Source organism: Macaca mulatta, chromosome 19 (assembly GCF_049350105.2).
Source record: "Macaca mulatta isolate MMU2019108-1 chromosome 19, T2T-MMU8v2.0, whole genome shotgun sequence".
Taxonomy (NCBI): Eukaryota; Metazoa; Chordata; class Mammalia; order Primates; family Cercopithecidae; genus Macaca; species Macaca mulatta.
In genome coordinates, this window is record NC_133424.1 from 8882916 (window position 1) to 8907391 (window position 24476).

At 49.3% G+C, this 24476-nt stretch overlaps 1 protein-coding gene across 42 annotated transcripts in view; it reads left to right on the forward strand.

Moving 5' to 3' along the window:
• CCL25 (C-C motif chemokine ligand 25) overlaps positions 1–24476 on the forward strand; it is a 49606-nt gene that overhangs the window by 583 nt on the left and 24547 nt on the right. For 6 of the 42 annotated variants that reach the window (XM_077975714.1, XM_077975735.1, XM_077975701.1 and 3 more), the window contains exons 2-3: positions 22671–22927; positions 23711–23856. The exons of 3 other annotated variants lie outside the window; for them this stretch is intronic. The gene's annotated coding sequence lies outside the window, so the exon portion shown is untranslated. Of the gene's footprint in view, positions 1–2200; positions 2460–4453; positions 4593–15924; positions 16489–22311; positions 22422–22670; positions 22928–23710; positions 23870–24476 lie in introns of those variants that run through there. 33 more of the 42 variants (XM_077975707.1, XM_077975727.1, XM_077975712.1 and 30 more) reach the window with 14 other exon arrangements.

A 24476-nucleotide genomic window follows, 5' to 3' on the forward strand; every position in this document is an offset into this window, starting at 1 on the left:
TTTAAATAAAGATGGGCTCTGGCTCTGTTGCCCAGGCTGGTCTGGAACTCCTGGACTCAAGTGATTCTCCTGCGTCCGCCTCACAAAGAGCTGGGATTACAGGCATGCTTGCACTCTGCCTAATTTTGTTTTTCTTTTTTTTGTGTGTGTGTGATCTGAAAATAATAATCTTTTTATTTTTATTTATTTATTTGAGAAGGAGTCTTGCTGAGTCACCAGGCTGGAGTGCAGTGGCGTGATCTCGGCTCACTGCAACCTCCGCTTCCCGGGTTCAAGCGATTCTCCTGCCTCAGCCTCCTGAGTAGCAGGGACTACAGGCGCGTGCCACCACAACCAGCTAATTTTTGTATTTTTAGAGTGACGGGGTTTCACGGTGTTGGCCAGGATGGTCTCTCTCTCTTGACCTCCTGATCCGCCCACCTCGGCCTCCCAAAGTGCTGGGATTACAGGCGTGAGCCACCATCTGGCCTAGAAAAGCTTTTTACAGATTGGGTCTCACTGTGTTGCCCAGGCTGGAGTACAGTGGGTGTTCACAGGTGCAATCATCCCACAGGTTTAACTCCTGACCTCAAGCAGTCCTCCTGCCTCAGGCTCCCAAGTAGCTGGGATTATAGGCATGTGCCACCACACCTAGCTCAATTAAATGTTAAATTTAACATTTAATTGTTATATTTTATGGTAGCTAGCATTCTGGATCATCACGGTGCAATAGAAATATAAGCAAAGGAGGCCAGGCACAGTGGCTCATGCCTGTAATCCCAGCACTTTGGGAGGCCAAGGCAGGCAGATCACGAGGTCAGGAGTTCAAGACCAGCCTGGCCAACATGGTAAACCCCCATCTCTACTAAAAATACAAAAATTAGCTGGGCGTGGTGGCGGGTATCCGTAATCCCAGCTAATCGGGAGGCTGAGGCAGGAGAATCGCTTGAAACTGGAAGGCAGAGGTTGCAGTGAGCCAAGATCCTGCCTCTGCACTCCAGCCTAGGTGAAAGAGGGAAATTCCATCTCAAAAAAAAAAAAAGAAGTATAAGCAAGCCACAGATTTGTCAGCGAGGTATGTAATTTAAATTAATTAAATTGTTAGCCATATTTAAAAATAAGTAAAAAGAAACAGGTGATGTTAATTGTAATGTGTTTTATTTAACTCAGTATGTTGAATATGTTATTATTTAAACACGTAGTCAATATTTTAAAATACAGGATATTTTGTATCTATTATCTTTCCAAAATACAAGATACTTTGTGTGTCCTTTTTCTTTCCTGCATGCTTTTTTTTTTTTTTTTTGGAAACAGAGTCTCACTCTGTTGCCCAGCCTGGAATGCAGTGGTGGGATCTCGGCTCACTTCAACCTTCCCCTCCCGGGTTCAAGCAATTCTCCTGCCTCAGCCTCCCTCCCAAGTAACTGGGATCACAGGCACCCGTGACCACACCCCGCTATTTTTTTTTTTTTTTTTTTTTGAGACGAATCTCTGTCTGTCTCACCCAAGCTGGAGTGTAGTGGCAGCATCTCAGCTCACTGCAACTTCTGCTTCCCAGGTTCAAAGTGATTCTTCTGCCTCAGCCTCCCCGAGTAGCTGGGATTACAGGCGTGCGCCACCACGCCCAGCTAATTTTTGTATTTTTGGTAGAGATGGGGTTTTACCTTGTTGGTCAGGCCGGTCTCGAACTCCTGATGTTAGGTGATCTGCCTGCCTCGCCCTCCCAAAGTGCCGGAATTACAGCCTAATTTTTGTATTTTTAGTAGAGATGAGGTTTCACCATGTTGCCCTGCTTGGTTTTGTTTGTTTGTTTGTTTGGAGACAGAGTCTCACTCTGTTGCCCAGGCTGGAGTGCAGTGGCACGATCTTTGCTCACTGCAACCTCTGCCTCCTGGGTTCAAATGATTCTCCTGCCTCAGCCTTCCGAGTAGCTGAGATTACAGACATTTGCCACCATGCCCGGCTAATTTTTTGTATTTTTAGTAGAGATGGGGTTTCACCATGTTGCCCAGGCTGGCCTCGAACTCCTTACTTCAAGTGATCCACCCGCCCTGGCCTCCCATAGTGCTGGTATTACAGGTATGAGCCACCGCGCTCGGCTGCTGCCTGCTTTGGAAATCTAGTATGTATTTTATACTCCACAGCACAGCACAGCACCGCACATCTCAAGTCGGACTGGCTGCCTGCTTTGGAAATCTAGTATGTATTTTATACTCCACAGCACAGCACAGCACCGCACATCTCAAGTCGGACTGGCTGCATTTCAAGAGCTCAGCCATCACACATTACCAGTCGCTACTGCATCAGACTGTGCAGTGCTGGATGGGGAGTCAGAAGAGAAACCAGGTGATTTCCATGTCAAGTGAACAGGCTAAGAAAAGCAAATTAGGGAAAGAGCACAGGGAATGTGGAAGTTGCTGTTTGAAAGAGGATGGTTGAGAAGGTTGAAGAGATGTCATTTGCAGAGGGACCCAAAGGAGGTGAGAGCACTGAACGAATAGTTACATTCTTCGTTGTCTGCCACAGTGCTGTCCAGAAGAACTTCCCACAATAATGGGCATGTTCCGTATCAGCACCGTCCAATTCAGTAGCCCCTGGCTCCGTGGGGTTTTCTTTCTTTCTTTCTGTTCTTCTTTTCTTTCTTTCTTTCTTTCCTTTTTCTCTTTCTTTTTCTTTTTTTTTTTTTTTAATATGGAGTCTCACTGTCTTACCCAGGCTGGAGTGCAGTGGTGTGATCTTAGCTCACTGCAAACTCCGCCTCCTGGGTTTAAGCGATTCTCTTGCCTCAGCCTCCCAAGTAGCTGGAACTACAGGCGTGCACCACCACGCCTGGCTAATGTTTATATATATTTTTTGTTTTGTTTTGTTTTTGTTTTGTCTGAGGCAGAGTCTCGTCCTGTCGCCCAGGCTGGAGTGCAGTGGCACGATCTCGGCTCACTGCAAGCTCCGCCTCCCAGGTTCACTCCATTCTCCTGCCTCAGCCTCCCAAGTAGCTGGGACTACAGGCGCCCGCTACCACGCCCAGGTAATTTTTTCTTGTATTTTTAGTAGAGATGGGGTTTCACCATGTTAACCAGGATGGTCTGTATCTCCTGACCTCGTGATCTGATGGCCTTGGCCTCCCAAAGTGCTGGGATGACAGGCGTGAGCCACAGTGTCCGGCCTATATTTATATTTTTATTTATTATTATTATCATCATTATTATTTTTTTTTTGAGACGGAATCTTGCACTATCACCCAGGCTGGAGTGCAGTGGTGTGATCTCGGCTCGCTGCAACCTCTGCCTCCCGGGTTCAAGTGATTCTCGTGCCTCAGCCTCCCAAGTAGCTGGGACCGCCTGCCACCACACCTGACTAACTTTTTTTGTATTTTTAGTGGAAACAGGATTTCACCATGTTGGCCAGGCCAGTCTTGAACTCCCAACTTCAGGTGATCCACCAACCTCGGCCTCCCAAAGTGCTGGGATTACAGGCATGAGCCACTGCATCTGACCTGCATATGTGTTTTGTGGGGTGTTTTTTTTTTTGCACTTGGCATATGGCTGGTACCATTAAAGAACTGACTTTCTGGCCAGACAACAGCAGCTTATGCCTGTAATCTCAAGCACTTTGGGAAGCCGAAGTGGGAGGATCACTTGGGGCCAGGAGTTCCAGACCAGCCTGGGCAACATAGCAAGCCCCTATCTCTACCAAAGAAAAAAAAAAAATAGCCAGGTGATATGGTGTGGGCCTTTAGTCTCGGCTACTTGAAAGGCTGAGGTGAGAGGATTTCTCGAGCTCAGTAGTTCGACACTGCAGTGAGTTGTGATCATGCCACAACACTTCAGCCTGGGCAACAAAGCAAAACCCCATGTCAAAAAACAAAAACAAACAAAAAAAAACTGAGCATAAGTTTTTAATTAATTCAAATGTAAATAACCACATAGAGTTAGTGGATCCTGTAGTGGACGGCATAGGGTTAGTACAGTGGTGACAAGTTCTCTGAATTAAGTGGGTCCTTCATGGCAAATGCTTTATGGACATCCTCCTGTGAAATCCTAGAAATAGGCCGGGCAGGGTGGCTGATGCCTATAATCCCAGCACTTTGGGAGGCCGAGGCAGGCGGATCACGAGGTCAGCAGTTCAAGACAAGTCTAGCCAACATAGTGAAACCCCATCTCTACTAAAAATACAAAAATTAGCCAGGCATGGTAGCAGGTGCCTGTAATCCCAGCTACTCAGGAGGCTGAGGCAGGAGAATCGCTTGAACCCAGGAGTTGGAGGTTGCAGTGAGCTGAGATTGCGCCGCTGCACTCCAGCCTGTGCAACAAAGCGAGACTGTTTCAAAAACAGAACAAAACAAAACAAAAACACGAAATCCTAGAAATAGCTCTGTGATATGGGAGCTATAATCATTGTTCCCACAATGAAAAATAAACTTCATTCATTCATCTATACTTTAGTATTGTTGATAGATTTTATTTTTTAATCCCAGGTGTGGTGGCTCACATATATAATCCCAACACTTTGGGACGCTGAGGCAGGCAGATCACTTGAGGTCAGGAGTTCAAGACCAGCCTGGCCGCCAGGCACGTTGGCTCACTCCTGTAATCCCAGCACTTTGGGAGGCCAAGGTGGGTGGATCACGAGGTCAAGAGATCGGGATCATCCTGGCTAACACGGTGAAACCCTGTCTCTACTAAAAATACAAAAAATTAGCCGGGCGTGGTGGTGGACGCCTGTAGTCCAGCTACTTGGGAGGTGGAGGCAGGAGAATGGCGTGAACCCGGGAAGCAGAGCTTGCAGTGAGCCAAGACCGTGCCACTGCACTCCAGCTGGGGCAACAGAGCGAGACTCCATTTCAAAAAATAAAAAATAAACCAGCCTGGCCAACTTGGTGAAACCCCGTCTCTTCTAAAACTACAAAAATTAGTCGGGCTTGGTGGCGCCTGTAATCCCAACTACTTGGGAGCTGAGGGAGGAGAATCACTTGAACCGGGGAAGCAGAGGTTGCAGTGAGCCAAGATCGCGCCATTGCACTCCAACCTGGGCAACAAAAGCCAAACTCCATTTCAAAAAAAAAAAGGAAAATAAAATGTTCTAAACTGAGATTGGAGTGATGGGCAACAGAGTGAGACTGTCTCAAAAAAAAAAAAAAAAAGACTTTATCTTTTAGAAAAATTTAAACCTGGCACAGTGGCTCACACCTATAATCCCAGCAGTTTGGGAGGCTGAGGTGGGAGGATCTGTTGAGGCCTGGAGTTTGAGACCAGCGCAGGTAATATAACAAGACCCCCATCTCTAGCAAAAATTTAAAAAATTTGCTGGGTGTGGTAGGATGCACCTGTGCTCCCAGGTACTGAGGAGGCTGAGGTGGGAGGGCTGGTTAAGTCTGGGAGGTCAAGGCTACAGTGAACTGTGATTGCACCACTGCCCTCCATTCTGGGTGACAGAGTGTGACCTTATCTCAAAATAAATAAATAAATAAAATAAAAGTTTTAGATTTACAGAAATACTGCCAAAGTAGTAGTAGAGAGTTACCAGGCCTGGTGCAGTGGCAGGTGCTTATAATCCCAGCTACTTGGGAGGCTAAGGTGGGAGGATCTCTGAGCCCAGGAGTTGCAGAACAGCCTGGGCAACATAGCCAGACCCTGTCCTTTTTTTTCTTTTTTTTTTTTTTTTTTGAGACCAAGTCTCTATCACCCATGGAGTGCAGTGGTGTGATCTCAGCTCACTGCAATCTGCATCTCCTGGGTTCAAGTGATTCTCCTGCCTCAGCCTCCCGAGTAGCTGGGATTATATGCACCTACCACCACACCCAGATAATTTTTATATTTTTAGTAGAGACGAGTTTTCACCATGTTGGCCAGGCTGGTCTCCAACTCCTGACCTCAGGTGATCCACCTGCTTTGGCTTCCCAAAGTGCTGGGATTACAGGCGTGAGACCTGACCCTGTGTTAAAAACAAATAAAAAACCAGAATTACCATTATTCCCTATTAGTTAAATATTTTAGTTACAAATGAGTAACATATTGGTAACAAATTAATAATGATAATTTGTTGCAATTAATGGACCAATACTGATACTTTGCTATTAACTGAAGGTCAGAGTTTATTTAGTCTTCCTTTGTGTTGCCCTAGTATCTTTTTTCTCTTCCAGGGTCCTACCCAGGAGACCATCTCACTTTTTTTTTTTCTTTTTGAGATGGAGTCTTGCTCTGTCACCTGGACTGGAGTGCAGTGGTGTGATCTCGGCTCACTGCAGCCTTCACCTCCTGGGTTCAAGTGATCCTTCTGACTCAGCCTCCCAAGTAGCTCAGTCTACAGGGACCCACCATCATGCCCGGCTAATTTTTGTATTTTTAGTAGAGATGGGGTTTTGCCATGTTGGCCAGGCTGGTCTTGAACTCCTGACCTCAAGTGATCCACCTGCCTCGGCCTCCCAACGTGCTGGGATTACAGGCGTAAGCCACCGCGCCCGACCAGTTCATCTCACTTTCAGTTCTCTTACCTCTTTAGGCTCTTCTTAGCTGTGACAGATTCTCAAACTTCCCTAATTTGTGATGACCTTGACAGTTTTGAGGAGTGCCAGTCAGGTATTTTGGTAAGAATGTCCCTCTTTTGGAATTCATGTGGCATTTTTCTCATAAGAGTGGGATGACATGTTTTTGGCAGCAAGATCAAGGAAGTAAAGTGCCATTTTCATCACACCATATCAAGGGTACAGCCTATCAAATTTATTGTTTTTTTATTTAAAGACACAGGGTCCCGGCCGGGCACTGTGGCTCACACCTCTAATCCTAGCCCTTTGGGAGATAGAGGCAGGTGGATCACTTGAGGTCAGGAATTCGAGACCAGCCTGGCCAACATGGTGAAACCCCATCTCTACTAAAAAAGTACAAAAATTAGCTGGATGTGGTGGTGTGCTCCTGTAGTCCCAGCTACTCTGGAGGCTGAGGCATGAAAATTGCTTGAACCTGGGTGGTGGAGGTTGTAGTGAGCCAAGATTGTGCTGCTACACTCCAGCCTGGGGATTACAGGTGTGCACCACCATGCCCAGCTAATTTTGTATTTTTTAGTAGAGATGGGTTTTCACCGTGTTGGCCAGGCTGGTGTTGAACTCCAGACCTCAGGTGATCCTCCCGTCTTGTTCTCCCAAAGTGCTGGCATTACAGGCATGAGCCACTGTGCCCAGCCCTCCTCTTTTTTTTGGAATACGGTGGAAGGAAGTCACTATATGTAACCCACACCTAAGTTGTGGGAAGTTATACTCTATTTCTTTAAGGGTAGACTGTCTACATAATTTTTTTTTTTTTTTTTAAATTTTAGAGACAGAGTCTGGCTGTGTTGCCCAGGCTGGAGTGCAGTGGTGTGATCATGGCTCACTGCAGCCTCAACTTCCTGGGCTCAAGGGATCCTTCTGCCTCAGCCTCTAGTAGCTGGGACTACAGGTGTGTGTCATCACATCTGGCTACTTTTTGTATATTTTTGTAGAGGTGGGATCGCACTATGTTGCTCAGGCTAGTCTGGAACTCCTGGCCTCAAGCACTCCTCCCACCTTGGCCTCCCAAAGTTCTGGGGTTACGATTTACATCACTGCATCTGGCCTACATAAATTATTATTTTTTAAGCTTGTCCACAGCTGAAACATAAGTTTTCTAGAATCCTTCCACATGGGAGATTTATGTCACTCTCCCCCATGTATTAGGTCATTGAATTATATCAGGATGGAATGCTATATATTTATTTATTTATTTATTTATTTTTTATTTTTAAATTTTTTTTGAGACGGAATCTCCCTCTGTCGCCCAGGCTGGAGTGCAGTGACTAGATCTCGGCTCACTGCAAGCTCCGCCTCCCGGCTCCCTCTGTCGCCCAGGCTGGGGTGCAGTAACTAGATCTCGGCTCACTGCAAGCTCCGCCTCCCGGGTTTACACAATTCTCCTGCCTCAGCCTGCCAAGTAGCTGGGACTACAGGTGCCCGCCACCTCGCCCGGCTAGTTTTTTGTATTTTTTGGTAGAGACGGGGTTTCACCGTGTTAGTCAGGATGGTCTCGATCTCCTGACCTCGTGATCCGCCCATCTCGTCCTCCCAAAGTGCTGGGATTACAGGCTTGAGCCACCGCGCCCGGCCTATTTATTTTATTTTGCTTTTGAGATGGAGTTTTGCCCTTGTTGCCCAGGCTGGAATACAATGGCATGATCTCAGCTCACCACAACCTCTGCCTCCCAGGTTCAAGCGATTCTCCTGCCTCAGCCTTCCAAGTAGATGGGATTACAGGCATGTGCCACCTTGCCCGGCTAATTTTGTATTTTTAGTAGAGACGGGGTTTCTCCACGTTGGTCAGGCTGGTCTTGAACTCCCGACCTTAGGTGATCCGCCTGCCTCGGCCTCCAAAAGTGCTGGAATTATCAGCATAAGCCACCACGCCTGGCCTGGATGTTTATTTTATGCTTTGTGTTATAACCCAATACTACTGTATTTTGTCAGTCAAATTGTTCCGGCTTTGGCCATCTACCACTCTTTAATTTGGCTTCTGTGGCCCTCTGACATATTCCCATCAATGTGTTTTTCAGTGGTTTTTTTGTTTATTTGTTTTATTCGAAGCAGTTGCTTACTTTGTGGCAACACAAAATGCTGCAGGCCTATCTTGTATATTTCTGCCCTTTGTCCTAGAAGCAGCCATGTCTCCAAGGGGGCCCTGGTTCCTTTTAGTAGAGAATGGTATTGAAAGCCAGGATCTGGGGCACCAGGAGTGCTTGTTGCTACTGGAATGTTGTTTCTTTAGATCTTTAGATTACCAGTAGCTTTTTCCTTTTTTTTTTTAAGACAGGGTCTCACTATATTGCCCAGGCTGGAGTGCAGTGGTGCCATCTTGGCTCACTGCAGCCTAAATCTCCTGGACTCAAGCCATCCTCCCACCTCAGTGTCCCAAGTAGCTGGGACTATAGGCGTGTGCCACCATGCCCACCTAAATTTTTGCATTTTTTGTAGAGACAGGGTTTTACCATGTTGCTCAGCCTGGTCTCGAACTCCTGAGCTCAAGTGATCCACCCACCTTGGTCTCTCGAAGTGCTGCGATTACAGGCGTGAACCACCAAACCCAGTATCAATAGCTCTTTTCTTTTTCTTTTTGTTTTTTCTTTCCTTTTTTTTTTTGTTTTTTTGGTTTTTTGTGAAAGGGTCTGCACTCACCAGCTGTGTGACCTTGGCGAGTCATTTAATCTCTCTGAGTTTCAGCTTCCTCATCTCTAAAATGTCTAAAATGGCGGTGGGCCAGATGTGGTGGCTCACACCTGTAGTCCCAGCACTTTGGGAGGCTGAGGTGGGCAGATCATTTGAGGCTAAGAGTTCAGAACAGCCTGGCCAATATGGTAAAACCCCATCTCTACTAAAAGTAAAAAAATTAGCCAGGCATGGTGGTACACACCTGTAATGCCAGCTACTCTGGAGGCTGAGATAAGAGAATCACTTGAACCCGAGAAGGGGAGGTTGCAGTGAGCCAAGATGGTGCCACTGCACTCCAGTCTGGGCAACAGCGAGACTCTGTCTCCAATAAATAAAAATAAAATAAGGCTGGTGTGGTGGCACACGCCTGTAATCACAGCACATTGGAGGCCAAGGCAGGCGGATCGCCTGAGGTTGAGAGTTCGAGATCAGCCTGACCAACATGGAGAAACCCTGTCTCTACTAAAAATACAAAATTAGCCGGGTGTGGTGGTGGGTGCCTGTAATCCCAGCTACTTGGGAGGCTGAGGCTGGAGAATCGCTTAAACCTGGGAGGTGGAGGTTGCGGTAAGCCAAGAGCGCGCCATTGCACTCCAGCCTGGGAGACAAGAGTGAAACTCGGTCTCTAAAAATAAAAATGAAATAAATAAAACGGGGGTTATCATAGTCCAGGTGATCCTTGAACAACCCGGGTCCGACATCTGAACTGTACAGGTCCACTTACAAGTGGATTTTCTTCCACCTCTGCCACCTGTGAGACAGCAAGACCAACCCCTCCTCCTCCTCCTCCTCCTCCTCCTCCTCCTCCTCCTCCTCCTCCTCCTCCTCCTCCTCCTCAGCCTACTCCAAGTGAAGACGACACGAAGACCATTATGATCCACTACCACTTAATGAATGATGAATGTATTTTCTCTTCCTAATGATTTTTTTTTTTTTTTTGAGACAGTCTCGCTGTATTCCCCAGGCTGGAGTACAGTGGTATGATCTTGGCTCACTGCAACCTCCACCTCCTGGGTTCAAGCGATTCTCCTGCCTCAGTCTCCTGAGTAGCTGGGATTACAGGCGTCTGCCACCATGCCCGGCTAATTTTGGTATTTTTAATAGAGCCTGGGTTTCACTATGTTGGCCAGGCTGGTCTCAAACTCCTGACCTCATGTGATCCGCCTGACTTGGCCTCCCAAAGTGCTGGGATTACAGGCATGAACCACCTCGCCTGGCCTCTTCCTAATGATTTTTTAAAGTACATCTTGTTTTCTCTATCTTCCTTTATCATAAAAATATACGATACAAATAAAATACAGAATATGTGTTAATGGACTGTATATGTTATGAGTAAGGTTTCTGGTCAACAGTGGGCTATTGGTGGTTAAATTTTGGGGCAGTGTGTATAAGGGTCAGGCGCACTTCCTGAGGGCACTGTGAGAACTAAATTGACCCACTTTTACAATCTTTGGAACCAAGGGCAGGTGCTGGGGCTCACACCTGTAATTCCAGCACTTAGGGAGGCTGAGGCAGGAAGATCCTTGAGGCCAAGAGTTTGAGACCAGCCTGGACAATAAAGCAAGACTCCGTCTCTACAAAAATTTTTAAAACTTAACCAGGCGGCCGGGCACAGTGGCTCACACCTGTAATCCCAGCACTTTGGGAGGCCGAGGCAGGCAGATCACAAGGTCAGGAGATCGAGACCATCCTGGCTAACACGGTGAAACCCCATCTCTACCAAAAATACAAAAAATTAGTCGGGCATGGTGGCGTGCGCCTGTAGTCCCAGCTGCTGGGGAGGCTGAGGCAGGAGAATGGTGTGAACCCGGGAGGCAGAGCTTGTAGTGAGCCGGGATCGTGCCACTGCACTCCAGCCTGGGCGACAAAGCAAGACTCTGTCTCAAAAAACAAAAACAAAAAAACTTAACCAGACGTGCTGGCGTGTGCCTGTAGTCCCAGCTAGTCAGGTGACTGAGGTGGGAGGATCCCTTGAGCTCAGAAGTTTGAGGTTGCCGTGAGCCGTGATCATGCTACTGCACTCCAACCTGGGTGACAGCAAGACCCTGTCTCTAAAAAAAATTTTCTAAAAAAACAAAACCCAGGTCTGCTTGGTCTCAAAGATCTTTATTTGCCTGCTCTGATTGTGAGACAGGAAGTTCCTGTCTGGTTTTGCTTTTCTTTTTGTGATGGAGTCTGTCTCTGTCATCCAGGCTGGAGTGCAGTGGCACAATTTTGGCTCACTGTAACCTCCACTGATAGTGGATTACACTTTTATTTTTAGTTTATTATGAGATGGAGTTTTGGTCTTGTTGCACAGGCTAGAGTGCAATGGCAAGATCTCAGCTCACTGCAACCTCCGCCTCCCGGGTTCAAGCGATTCTTCTGCCTCAGCCTCTCAAGTAGCTGGGATTACAGGCACGCACCCCCACGCTTGGCTAATTTTTTTGTATTTTTAGTAGAGACATGGTTTTGCCATGTTGGCCAGGCTAGTCTCGAACTCCTGACCTCAAGTGGTCTACCCGCCTTGGCCACCCAAAGTGTTACAGGCATGAGTCACTGCGTCTGGCTCTGTTTTCCTTTTTTTTTTTTTTTTTTTTAATCAGAAGCATAGTTTTGATCCTAGGAAGTAGGAATCAATCGGCAATGGTAGTTCGGGGTTTTCTTGCCGTCCCTCTCAGTCCCTGTCCGTTCCTTCAGCATAAGCTGTTGTGAGTCCAGGAGGTTAGGAGACACAGAAGCTGACTGAGCCCAAGTCCCTGCTCTAGAGGATATCACTGCCCCGAGGCAAAGACGGACACGTGGACACATAAATCCACCCAGCGTGACGAGGGATGGGCACAGATCGGCCTCCCATGGAGGGCAGTGTCGGGGCCACATTAATCCATGAGGAAGGGTCGGCCGGGCAGAGAAGAGAAGTGGGGAGTTCCAGACAGAGGGACTGGCAGGAGCAATGGCACAGAGCCGTTTCATTTTATTTATTTTATTTTATTTTAATTTTAGACAGGGCCTCACTCTGTTGCCCAAGCTGGAATGCCATGGTGTGATCATGGCTCACTGCAGCCTCAGCCTCCTGGGCTCTTTTTTTTTTTTTTTTAAGAGATAGAGTCTTGTTCTGTCACCCAGGCTGGAGTGCAGTGGCATGATCACAGTTCACTACAACCTCAAAACTTTTGTCAGGGAGGATCATTTGGGGAGCAGGGGCACTGGTTCGGAGGGGAGATCACAGTGAGGTGTCACTGACCTTGAGGAGCCCTGGAAAGTCGGGCAGAGAAGCTCTGATGTGATCCCATAGCCCATGTAGTCAACCCACTACAGCCCGATGCGGCCCATGCCTGTTTTCCAATGGCCCGTGAGCCAAGAATGATTTTTCCACGGTTGGAAAACTAACAGTAGTATTTTGTGACATGTGAAAAATACATGAAATGCAAGTTTCAGTGTCCATAAAGCTTGCCAGTAACACAGCCACGCCTCTCCTTTGTGTGTGGCCAGGGGACGCTCTTGAGCTGCCACAGAGGTGGAAGTTGTGCACACAGGACCCGCTTTATGGATGTGCAAACTGCATCACGCAGGGCCCTGCTCTTCCACTGTCCCCGTTCTGAAGTTCTTTATAGTTTATGACTGAAGGGCCCTGCGTTTTTATTTTGCGTCAGGCCATGGAAATTATATAGCCGGCCCTAGCAACAGAGGACACGTACCCTACAAAGCCCCAAATATTTGCTATCAGACCCTTTTCAGGAAACATTGGTGGATCCCGTCTCCCCCCCACCCCAGAGGTTTCTATGTCCTGATACCCTGGAACCAATTAATATGGTACATCACATGGCAGGCTTAAGGGTCTTTTTTTTTTTTTTTTTAAGAGATAGGGTCTGGCCGGGCACGTTGGCTCACTCCTGTAATCCCAGCACTTTGGGAGGCCAGGGCAGGTGGATCACGAGGTCAGGAGATCGAGACCATCCTGGCTAACATGGTGAAACCCCATCTCTACTAAATATATAAAAAATTAGCCAGGCGTGGTGGCGGGCGCCTGTAGTCCCAGCTACTCGGGAGGCTGAGGCAGGAGAATGGCGTGAACCCGGGAGGCGGAGCTTACAGTGAGCCGAGATCGTGCCACTGCACTCTGGCCTGGGCAACAGAGCGAGACTCCATCTCAAAAAAAAAAAAAAAAGATAGATAGGGTCTTGCTCTGTCACCCAGGCTGGAATGCAGTGGCATGATCACAGTTCACTACAGCCTCAAAACTTTTGGGCTCAAGCGATCCTCCTGGCTTAGCCTCCTGAGTAGCTGGGGCTACAGACATAATCCCCAGCTAATTTAAAAAAATTTTTTTAGAAATGGGGTCTCACTATGTTGCCCAAGCTGGTTTTATTGAACTCCTGGCTTCAAACGATACTCCCAACTCAGCCTCCCAGTGTTGGGATTATAGGTGTGAGCCACTGTGCCCAACCTGGTTAAAGATTTTGAGATGGGCCAGGCATGGTGACTCATGCCTGTAATTCCAGCACTTTGGGAGGCTGAGGTGAGTGGATCACCTGAGGCCAGGAGTTTGAGACCAGCCTGGCCAACATGCTGAAACCCTGTCTCTACTAAAAATACAAAAATTGGCCAGCTATGGTGGCACACGCCTGTAGTCCCAGCTACTTTGGAGGCTGGGGTTGCTGTGAGCCGAGGTTGCACCACTGCACTTCAGCCTGGGCAACAGAGCAAGACTCCATCTCAAAAAAAAAAAAAAAAAAGATCTTGAGATGGGAGATCATTCTGGATGATCTGGGTGACCCAATGTCATCACAGGGTCCTTATAAGAAGGAGGCAGGAGGATCAGAATCAGAGATTGGAAGAGGCTGCACTGCCGGCTTGAAGGTGGTGGAAGGGGCCACAAGCCAAGGAATTCAGACGGCCTCTAGATGGGGGGAAATGCAGGGAAATGGATCCTCCCTTGGAGCCTCTAGAAGGAACCAGCCCTGTGCACACCTTGATTTTAGAACCTAGTAAGAACTAATTTCAGACTTCTGACCGCAGGATTGTAAGATAATAAAAATGTACTGCTTTGGGCTGGATGCGGTGGCTTACATCTGTAATTCCAGCACTTTTGGGAGGCTGAGATGGACAGATTGCTTGAGCTCAGGAGTTTGAGACTAGCCTGGGCAATATGGTGAAACCCCATCTGTACAAAAAATAAAATTAGCTCGGCGTGGTGGCACATGCCTGTAGTCCTAGCTACTTGGGAGACCAAGGTGGGAAGATGGACTGAGCCCATGAGACTGAGGCTGCAGTGTGCCATGATCGCACCATGGCATTCCAACCTGGGCAATAGAGTGAGGCCCTGTCTAAAATTAAAATAAATAAAATAAATAACATAAAATAGTTGTTTTAAGTCACCAGGGTTGTGGTTGTTTGTTACAGTAGCTGCAGAGAAATAAAGGGGGTGGGCATTGAAAATTTATTGGCTGGGTGTGGTGGCTCACGCCTGTAATCCCAGCACTTTGGGAGGCTGAGGCTGGTGATCACTTGAAGTCAGGAGTTCAAGGCCAGCCTGGCCAACATGGTGAAACCCCATCTCTACTAAAAATACAAAAATTAGCCGGGCTTGGTGGCGGGTGCCTGTAATTCCAGCTACTTGGGAGGCTGAGGCAGGAGAATTGCTTGAACCCAGGAGGTGGAGGTTGCAGTGAGCCGAGACTATGCCACTGCATTCCAACCTGGGCAACAAGAGTGAAACTCCATCTCAAACAATATATATAAAAATACAAATACAAAAATTAGCCAGGCATGGCGGAACATGCCTGTAATCCCAGCAACTCAGGAGGCTGAGGCAGGAGAAAAGCAGGAGAATCGCTTGAACCCAGGAATCGGAGTTTGCTGTGAGCTGAGATTGTGCCCCTGCAATCCAGCCTGGACGGCAGTGAGATCTGTCTTAAACAAACAAACAAAGAATTTATCTTTTAGCTGAAAGAGTTTAAAACTGAGAGACTGCTGGGCGCGGTGGCTCACGCCTGTAATCCCAGCACTTTGGGAGGCCGAGGCGGGCGGATCACGACGTCAGGAGATTGAGACCACCCTGGCTAACACGGTGAAACCCCGTCTCTACTAAAAATACAAAAAATTAGCTGGGCATGGTGGCGGGCGCCTGTAGTCCCAGCTACTCGGGAGGCTGAGGCAGGAGAATGGTGTGCATCCAGGAGGCAGAGCTTGCAGTGAGCCGAGATTGCGCCACTGCACTCCAGCCTGGGCGACAGAGCGAGACTCTGTCTCAAAAAAAAAAACAAAAAAAAAAAAACAAAAAAAACCTGAGAGACTTATATGATTCTCTCCTTTTTTTTTTTCTGAGACAGAGTTTCTCCCTTGTTGCCCAGGCTGGAGTGCAATGGCGTGATCTTGGCTCACCGCAACCTCTGCCTCCTGGGTTCAAGCAATTCTCCTGCCTCAGCCTCCCGAGTAGCTGGGATTACAGGCATGTGCCACCACGCGGGGCTAATTTTGTATTTTTAGTAGAGATGGGGTTTCTCCGTGTTGATCAGGCTGGTCTCGAACTCCCAGCCTCAGGTGGTCTAACTACCTCGGCTTTCCAAAGTGCTGGGATTACAGGCATGAGCCATGGCACCTGGCCCTCTCTATCTCTTTCTTTCTTTCTCTTTCCCTTCCTTCCTTTCTTTTCTTTTCCCTCCTTCCCTCCTTTCTTTCTCTTTCTCTCCCCTCCGTCCCTCCCTCCCTCCCTTCCTTCCTTCCTTTCTTCTTTCCTTTTTTCCTTCTTTCCACAGGAACCTGGGGCAAGTAGAAGATACAACATGAGAAGTGGGGAGGCCTCCAGGGAGGCCATCTAAACAACTTAAGGAGAGATGGCAGAGTGGACTGGTGGCCGGAGGAGTGCTGGAGGGTTCTGGAGAGAAGGAGGCTGATTCCAGATGTCTAAGATGTGGGGTCAGCAGGACCCTGAGTGACCAGTGAAATGTGAAGAAGGTGGCAGCCAGGTCAATTAGAGACAGATGTGGGGGAAAGCCATTCTGTCTCAAAATTCTGGAGAGTTCCATATACCGGATGGAGTTACTCTGGGGACATCATCAGAAATGGGTGTGCCTGTCAGGCGAGCAGTTCACTGGTCAGCCCCCACACAGAGCCAAGGCATCACAGCCCACCCCAGTTCACTGTCCATTCTGAAAACAGAAGCCGGGCGAGCTCCAAAAAGCTGGAAGAACCTTCTAGAAGCCCTGTGTTCTTCTGAGGCCCAACTTCAATCCAATGCCACCTCAAGCACCAGTGAAATCAGTCATAGGAGAAGATTAGAGGCTTTATGTTTTTCCTCAGGCAGTTGAGTTTATTTTCAGGTTAGCAGCAGTTTGGAGTTCACTTCCTGGATGAGATCAGAGTTGGAGGGGCAGGTGGCCACGGTGTTACTGTGTGAAGAGTCCTTGCAGCCACGGCTCATTGGCAGTTCTACCTTGTGCACAGTTCTGACCTGAAGAGGCTGGCCCCGGAGCAGACACAGGAATACCAGGCTTACTTACTTTATTTATTTATTTATTTTTGAGATGGAGTCTCACTCTGTCGCCAGGCTGGAGTGCAGTGGCATGATCTCGGCTCACTGCAACCTCCGCCTCCTGGGTTCAAGCGATTCTCCTGCCTCACCCTCCCAAGTGGCTGGGATTACAGTTACGTGCCACCACACCCAGCTAATTTTTATATTTTTAGTAGAGATGGGGGTTTCACCATGTTGGCCAGGATGCTCTTGATCTCCTGACCTCGTAATCCACCTGCCTCGGCCTCCCAAAGTGCTGGGATTATAGGTGTGAGCCACTGCGCCTGGCCTATTTGTTTAAGACAGAGTCTTGCTCTGTCGCCCAGGCTACAGTGCAGTGGCACGATCTCAGCTCACTGCAACCTCGTGTCCCAGATTCAAGCAATTTTCTTGCTTCAGCCTTCTGAATGGTTGAGATTACAGGCACCCACCACCATACCCGGCTAATTTTTTTGTATCTTTAGCAGAGATGGGGTTTCACCATGTTGGGCAGTCTGGTCGAGAACTCCTGATCTCAAATGATCCACCTGCCTCAGCCTCCTAAAGTGCTGGGATTACAGGTGTGAGCCACCGCGCCTGGCCACCATGCTTGACTTTAGGAATTACTTAACTTTCCCCAGCCGCAGTTTGTTTATTTGTACAAGGCAGGCAGTACTGGTGCCACCACCTCAAAAGCCTGTTTAAAGCAGGAACCCAGCAGGGCACTTAACGCACCTTCTTGGTGGCAGTCCAGTAAACAGCATGGGGGTCAGTGACCCAGAGGGCAGCACAGACCTCTCCACTGCTTGTCACAGAATTGCAGCCTCTCTAACACCACACGCAAGATAACACAGGTCACTGGCCTGAGCCAGCTTGGGACGTTTTCCAGAGTTCACTTTCTGGATCCTAACTATAACCCTTCCATTCCTTTTTCTTTCTTTCTTTCTTTCTTTTTCTTTCGTTCTCTTCTTTTTCTTTCTCTCTTTTTCTTTCTTTCTCTCTTTCCTTTCTTTTTTCTTTCTTTCTTTTTCTTTCTCTTTTTTCTTTCTCTCGTCTTTCTTTCTCTTTTTCTTTCCTTCTTTCTCTTTCTCTTTCTTTTTCTTCTTTCTCTTTCTCTTTTTTTTCTTTCTCTCTTTCTCTTTTTCTCTCTTTTTCTTTCTTTCTCTCTCTTTCTTTCTTTCTCTCTCTCTTTCTTCTTTCTCTTGCTTTCTCCTTCCTTCCTTCCTTCCTTCCTTCCTTCCTTCCTTCCCTCTTTCCCTCTCTCTCTCTTTCTCTTTCTTTCTTTGATGGAGTCTCATTCTGTCACCCAGGCTAGAGTGCAATGGCACAATCTTGGCTCACTGCAACCTCCACCTCCTGGGTTCAAGTGATGCTCCCGCCTCAGCCTCCCAAGTAGCTGGGACTACATGTGTGTGTCACCACGGCCAGCTAATTTTTGTATTTTAGTAGAGACAGTATCGCCGTGTTGGCCATGCTGGTCTCAAACCCCTGACCTCAAGTGATCTACTTATCTCGGCCTCCGAAAGTGCTGGGATTACAGGTGTGACCCACCGTGCCTGGTCTCCAGAATATTTTCATCACCCCATAAAGAAACCCTGTAACCATTAGCTTGTCATTCCCCATTTCTGGAACCCACTAGTCTACTTCCTGACTCCACGGATTTTTCTACTCTGGATACTTCATACAAATGGAATCTTATCCAGTGAATTATTTTGTGTCTGGTTTCTTTCACTGAGCATGTTTTTAAGGTTCATGTGCTATTGTAGAAGGAGTTAGTACTTCATTCCTTTTTAGGGTTGAATATAATTTCATCCTATGCCGGAGGCTAAGTCAGGAGGGTTACTTGAGGCAGGGAGTTCCCTTAGGCCACATAGCAAGACTCTAACTTTAAAACATCTTTGGCCGGGCGCGGTGGCTCAAGCCTGTAATCCCAGCACTTTGGGAGGCCGAGACGGGCGGATCATGAGGTCAGGAGATCGAGACCATCCTGGCTGACACGGTGAAACCCCGTCTCTACTAAAAAATACAAAAAACTAGCCGGGCGAGGTGGCGGGCGCCTGTAGTCCCAGCTACTCGGGAGGCTGAGGCAGGAGAATGGCGTGAACCCGGGATGTGGAGCTTGCAGTGAGCCGAGATCTGGCCACTGCACTCCAGCCTGGGCGGCAGAGCGAGACTCCGTCTCAAAAAAAAAAAAAAAAAAAAAAAAAATCTTTGAAAAATCAAGCCTGGGCGGGGTGGTTCACGCCTGTCATCCCAGCACATTGATGGTCCAAGGCAGGCTGATCACCTGAGGTCAGGAGCTTGAGACCCGCCTGGCCAACACGATGAAAGCCCGTCTCTACTAAAAATGCAAAAATTAGCGGGGCATGGTGGCGAGAGCCTGTAGTCCCAGCTACTCAGGAGGCTGAGGCAGGAGAATTGCTTGAACCTGGGAGGCAGAGGTTGCAGTGAGCCAAGATCGCGCCACTTTCACTCCGGCCTGGGCGACACAAAATTCCATATCAAAAAATAAAAATAAAATAAAAATTAGCTGGGGGTTGGCAGGGTGCAGTGTCTCACCCCTGTAATCTTAGCCTGTTGGGAGGCTGAGGGGGGCTGATGACCTGAGAATTGCTTGAACCCAGGAGGCGGAGGTTGCAGCAAGTGTAGTGGTGTGATCTCGGCTCACTGCCACCACCACACCCGGCTAATTTTTTGTATTTTTAAAGTAGAGACAGGGTTTCACCGTGTTAGGATGGTCTCGATCTTCCGACCTTGTGATCCACCCACCTCAGCCTCCCAAAGTGCTGGGATTCCAGGCGTGTGCACCCAGCCCCTTCTTCCTATTCTTTCAAAGCCACCAGTTGCCCTCCTATGATAACCCATTATCTATTAACCTGTGGATCTATTAACGCATGAATGGATTGATCTGTTCATGAGGCCAGAATTCTCATGACCCACTCACCCCTTAAAGGCCCCACCTCTGTCGACACTGACTGCTACATCGAGGATTAAGTTTCACCGTGAGTTTTGGAGGGAACGAACATTGAAACTGTAGCACCAGGTGTTATCAGTCTATTAAAAGCTCATGCAAATTGATAAGCACCAAAGGTGCAAAGATCAGAAACAGACAATTCCCAGAAAGAGAAGGGGAGTCTAGGAGCCTAAGAGTGGATGTATTGGGCATCAGGGGAGGGCCTATTGGCCCAGCGTTGGTCACAGCAAGGATCATTCCAATGCTGCCAGGACCTCAACACTTGCTTTCCAAAGGGGTGGCTGCCATTTCAATTGGAGAGACCCTTTGGATAATGCATACCCAGCATATAAGAGGGTTCATAGACCAGGCGTGGTGGCTCACGCCTGTAATCCCAGCACTTTGGAAGGCTGAGGCAGGAGGAGAATTGCTTGAGTCCGGGAGTTCAAGACCAGCCAGGGCGGCCGGGCGCGGTGGCTCAAGCCTGTAATCCCAGCACTTTGGGAGGCCGAGACGGGCGGATCACGAGGTCAGGAGATCGAGACCATCCTGGTTAACACGGTGAAACCCCGTCTCTACTAAAAAATACAAAAAACTAGCCGGCCGAGGTGGCGGATGCCTGTAGTCCCAGCTACTCGGGAGGCGGAGGCAGGAGAATGGCGTGAACCCGGGAGGCGGAGCTTGCAGTGAGCTGAGATCCGGCCACTGCACTCCAGCCTGGGTGACAGCGCGAGACTCCGTCTCAAAAAAAAAAAAAAAAAAAAAAAAAAAAAAAAAGACCAGCCAGGGCAACATAGCAAGAACCTGTCTCTATGGGAAAAAAAAAAAAAAAGGTCGGGCCCAGTGGCTCCTGCCTGTAATCCCAGCACTTTGGGAGGCTGAGGCAGGCGGATCACCTGAGGTCAGGAGTTTGAGCTCAGTAGCTCTGTAAAAATGCAGATCACCTGAGATCAGGAGTTCGCGCTCAGTAGCTCTTTAAAAATATAATAATTAGCTGGGCATGGCAGTAATTAGCACACCTGTAATCCTGGTTACTGGAGAGGCTGAGGCATGAGAATTGCTTCATCCTGGGAGGTGGAGGTTGCAGTGAGCCTATCGTGCCATTGCACTCCAGCCTGGGCAACAGAATGAGACTCCATCTCAAAAAAAAAAAAAAAAAAAAGAGGGTTCATAGTCTGAGCTTGTGATTATACCACTGAAAATTACCCCTAAGCCACCTGTGGAAGGGCTGCCTGCAGGAGGACGTGTCTTAGGATCTTTAATAAGTTACCTTCTGGTTGGAAACTACCTAAATGCCCAGCACTCAGGTTGGCCCGGTAAATCATGCACCCATAGGAGTTACGGTCAGGAGGCCTGTGACCCTGTAGAGTAGTAGTGGCTCCCGAGCCCTGGGCCAAGCACTGTACTGATACCCTCAAATCCTCACAGTAACAGCCTATTCAGTTCTGTTAGCCCCATTTTACAGCAAAGGGCTGCTCTGGGGAAGGGGAGGAGCCCAGCTGGGTGGGAGATCGTGGGTTTATGGTGACATCTGTGGGTACTCCATCCAATCAAGGGCCTGAGGCTTAAGAGGCTTGAATTTGGGGAGACAGGGACACTCTAAATGGTGCAGTTAAAGCGGTGGCTTCAGGTCCAGGTGGGAGAGGAAGAAACAGCTAGGGAAAAGGGATGTATTCATCTTTTTTTTTTTTTTTTTTGAGACAGAGTCTCGCTGTGTCGCCCAGGCTGGAGTGCAGTGGTGCAATCTTGGCTCACTGCAAGCTCCGCCTCCCGGGTTCACGCCATTCTCCTGCCTCAGCCTCCCTAGTAGCTGGGACTACAGGTGCCCACCACCTACCATGCCCAGCTAATTTTTTGTATTTTTAGTAGAGATGGGGTTTCACCGTGTTAGTCAGGATGGTCTCGATCTTCTGACCTCATGATCCGCCCGCCTCGGCCTCCCAAAGTGCTGGGATTATAGGCGTGAGCCACCGCGCCCGGCCATATTAGTCTTTTTTTTTTTTTTTTTGGAGACATTCTTGCTCTGTCACCTAGGCTGGGCTGGAGTGTAATGGCACGATCTCGGCTCACTGCAACCTCCGCCTGCCAGGTTCAAGCGATTCTCATGCCTCAGCCTCCCGAGTAGCTGGGATTACAGGCATGTGCCACCAAACCCGGCTAATTTTTTTATTTTCAATAAGGACAGGGTTTTCACCTTGTTGGTCAGGCTGGTCTCAAACTCTTGGGCGACAGAGATCTGCCCACCTCGGCCTCCCAAAGGGCTGAGATTACAGGCATGAACCACCGCCCAGTCTCAGTGGTTTCATCTGTGTTCCATCCTCATTCCCATTCAGTACCTGATGTGCTTCTGTCTTACTGGGGTGCACCCCGGGGGACACATGACTGTGCTACAGCCCACGGGGTTTCAGCAGGGTGAGCAGAGGACCTCGGGTGGCCCTTGTTACCCACACTGCTGACTCACGGGGCTCAGGCTTGGGGAGGGGTCACATGGAAATCACCCGGCTGGCCAGAGCAGTTGCAGCCACATCAGGTAGAGGGCAGGAGCCAGCAGTGGGATTGGGTGGGCCCCCGTGGGAGGGACAACCAAACCCTGAAACTAGCCTCCACCCTCCAGGGTGCAGGGGCTTCCCTGGACACAAACTTTCCTTCCTCGTCCCCCTCTTTATACCATTGCACCCGGGTTTGTTTGTCTGTTTTTAGTGACAGAGGCTTGCTCTGTCGCCCAGGATGGAGTGCAGTCCACTGGAACCTCCGCCTCCCAGATTCAAGCGATTCTCCTGCCTCGGTCTCCTGAGTAGCTGGGATTATAGGCATGTGCCACCACATCCGGCTAATTTTTAAATTTTTTTTTTTTTTTTTTTTTTAGTGGACACAGGGATTCATTATGTTGGCCAGGCTGGTCTTGAACTCCTGATCTCAAGTGATCCACCGGCCTTGGCCTCCCAAAGTGCTGGGATTACAGACATGAGCCACTGGCACCCGGCCCCTGGGGTTTTCTTTACCCAGATCCCTGCTGCCTTCCCTTCCTGTGGCTGATGTCTCCCTACCTTGTCCCCCAGAAATGCAGCTGCTTTGCCCTCAACCACAGCTCCCGCATCCAGTGCAGGGCCCGGCTCTTGACTGAGACATCAGCAAATGTGAGCCCTGCTCTCCTGGGTCACTGCAGGCTCCTTCAGGAAGGAAGCGGGGATCTGTCCCCCTTGGCATCCCCAGTGCCCCGCATGGGGGGCCTGGCACCCATGAGGCAGTCGAAGCTTGCGGACCGGATGAACAAGCAGTGAGCCCTACCTTCAAGGGCCTGTCTTGAGGACACCAGGTGGGTTTATGACATCCCAGCAGACACGAGGCCCCCAGGGACCAGTCCCTCTCCGGCACTGGCACCAGGGCCCTTGCCCCACTGGATCAGGCCTCCCAAGCTTGGGGTCCCTTTTCCAGTCGGCAAGAGAGGCACTCCACTCCTGCTCCAGCCCAAGGAGAACCTGCCAACTCCAAGGGGTGGCCAATGAGGGGATCCGTGACCTAAGTCCTTCAGAGGCAGCAGGGACAAGAAGCTGTAGGGAGAATAGGGCAGGCCTGGGGTGCGAGGTGCTGGCAAGGTGCAGACCCACCACCCCAACCCAACCCCTCCTCCGCAAATCCCGTCATCTCTGCCCTGTGCCCCATGAACGAACCAGCTCCTTTCCAGCCCAGTGACCAGCACAGGCTCGAGACGTTTCCCTCAGACATTGTCTGCCTGACCACCTCTTCCAGCACAGCGAGGGGCATGGGATCCGGAGGCCAGAGCGGGCCAGGCCTAGGGGTGGGGAGAAAAACATCACTATTCTTAGATCCCTTGTCCTCCAGGGCTCGGGTCAGGCCGAGCAGTCACATTCCAGAGGTAGAAGCCATCAGCCCACACAAATGCTTCTGTTCCCTGAGGAGGCCAAGGGTCACCAGGAACTAAAATCAGCTTTTCCCAAGAAAAGCAGGAGACGGGGTGGGGGGTGGGGGCAGGGGTAGAAAGGCCAAAGGTCACCCAGTAAACACCTTCCAGCTGCCCCTGCTGGGAAACCCCCTCTGAGTCCAGACGGATGAGGACAGAAGCATTCTCACCCTCTAGGCTACCCGCTGGCTGATTCTTCCTGGTAGGGGGTGGTCCTGTGCATTCTAGATTATTTAGCAGCTCTCTGGCAGCCCACCGCCGGCCCCGCCTCACCACCCCCACCTAAGCGGTGACAGCCAACTCTCTCTCCAGGCACGGCCAGGGTAGGTATTTGGGGTAGGTATTTAGGAGCCTGCTGTTCTATGGACTCTGTTCTCTTGGCCTGGAATCCTCTTCCCACATAGCACAAACCCCCACCAGCCCTGCAGTCTTCCAGAACTAAACCCACACATCACCTCGCTCAGGAAGTTTCCCGTGGACCCCCCCATCTTATGAGTTTGGCCCCCACGGATGCTGTGGTAGGTAAAATAATGCCCCCTTGGCCAGATACGGTGGCTCACACCTGTAATCCCATCACTTTGGGATGCCGAGGAGGGAAGATCGCTTGAGCCTAGGAGTTTGAGACCAGCCTGGACAACACAGCAGGACACAGTCTCTACAAAATATGTATTTTTTTTTGAAACGGAGTCTCGCTCTGTCGCCCAGGCTGGAGTGCAGTGGCCGGATCTCAGCTCACTGCAAGCTCCGCCTCCCGGGTTCACGCCATTCTTCTGCCTCAGCCTCCCAAGTAGCTGGGACTACAGGCGCCTGCCACCTCGCCCGGCTAGTTTTTTGTATTTTTTTTAGTAGAGACGGGGTTTCACCATGTTAGCCAGGATGGTCTCGATCACCTGACCTCGTGATCTGCCTGTCTCGGCCTCCCAAAGTGCTGGGATTACAGGCT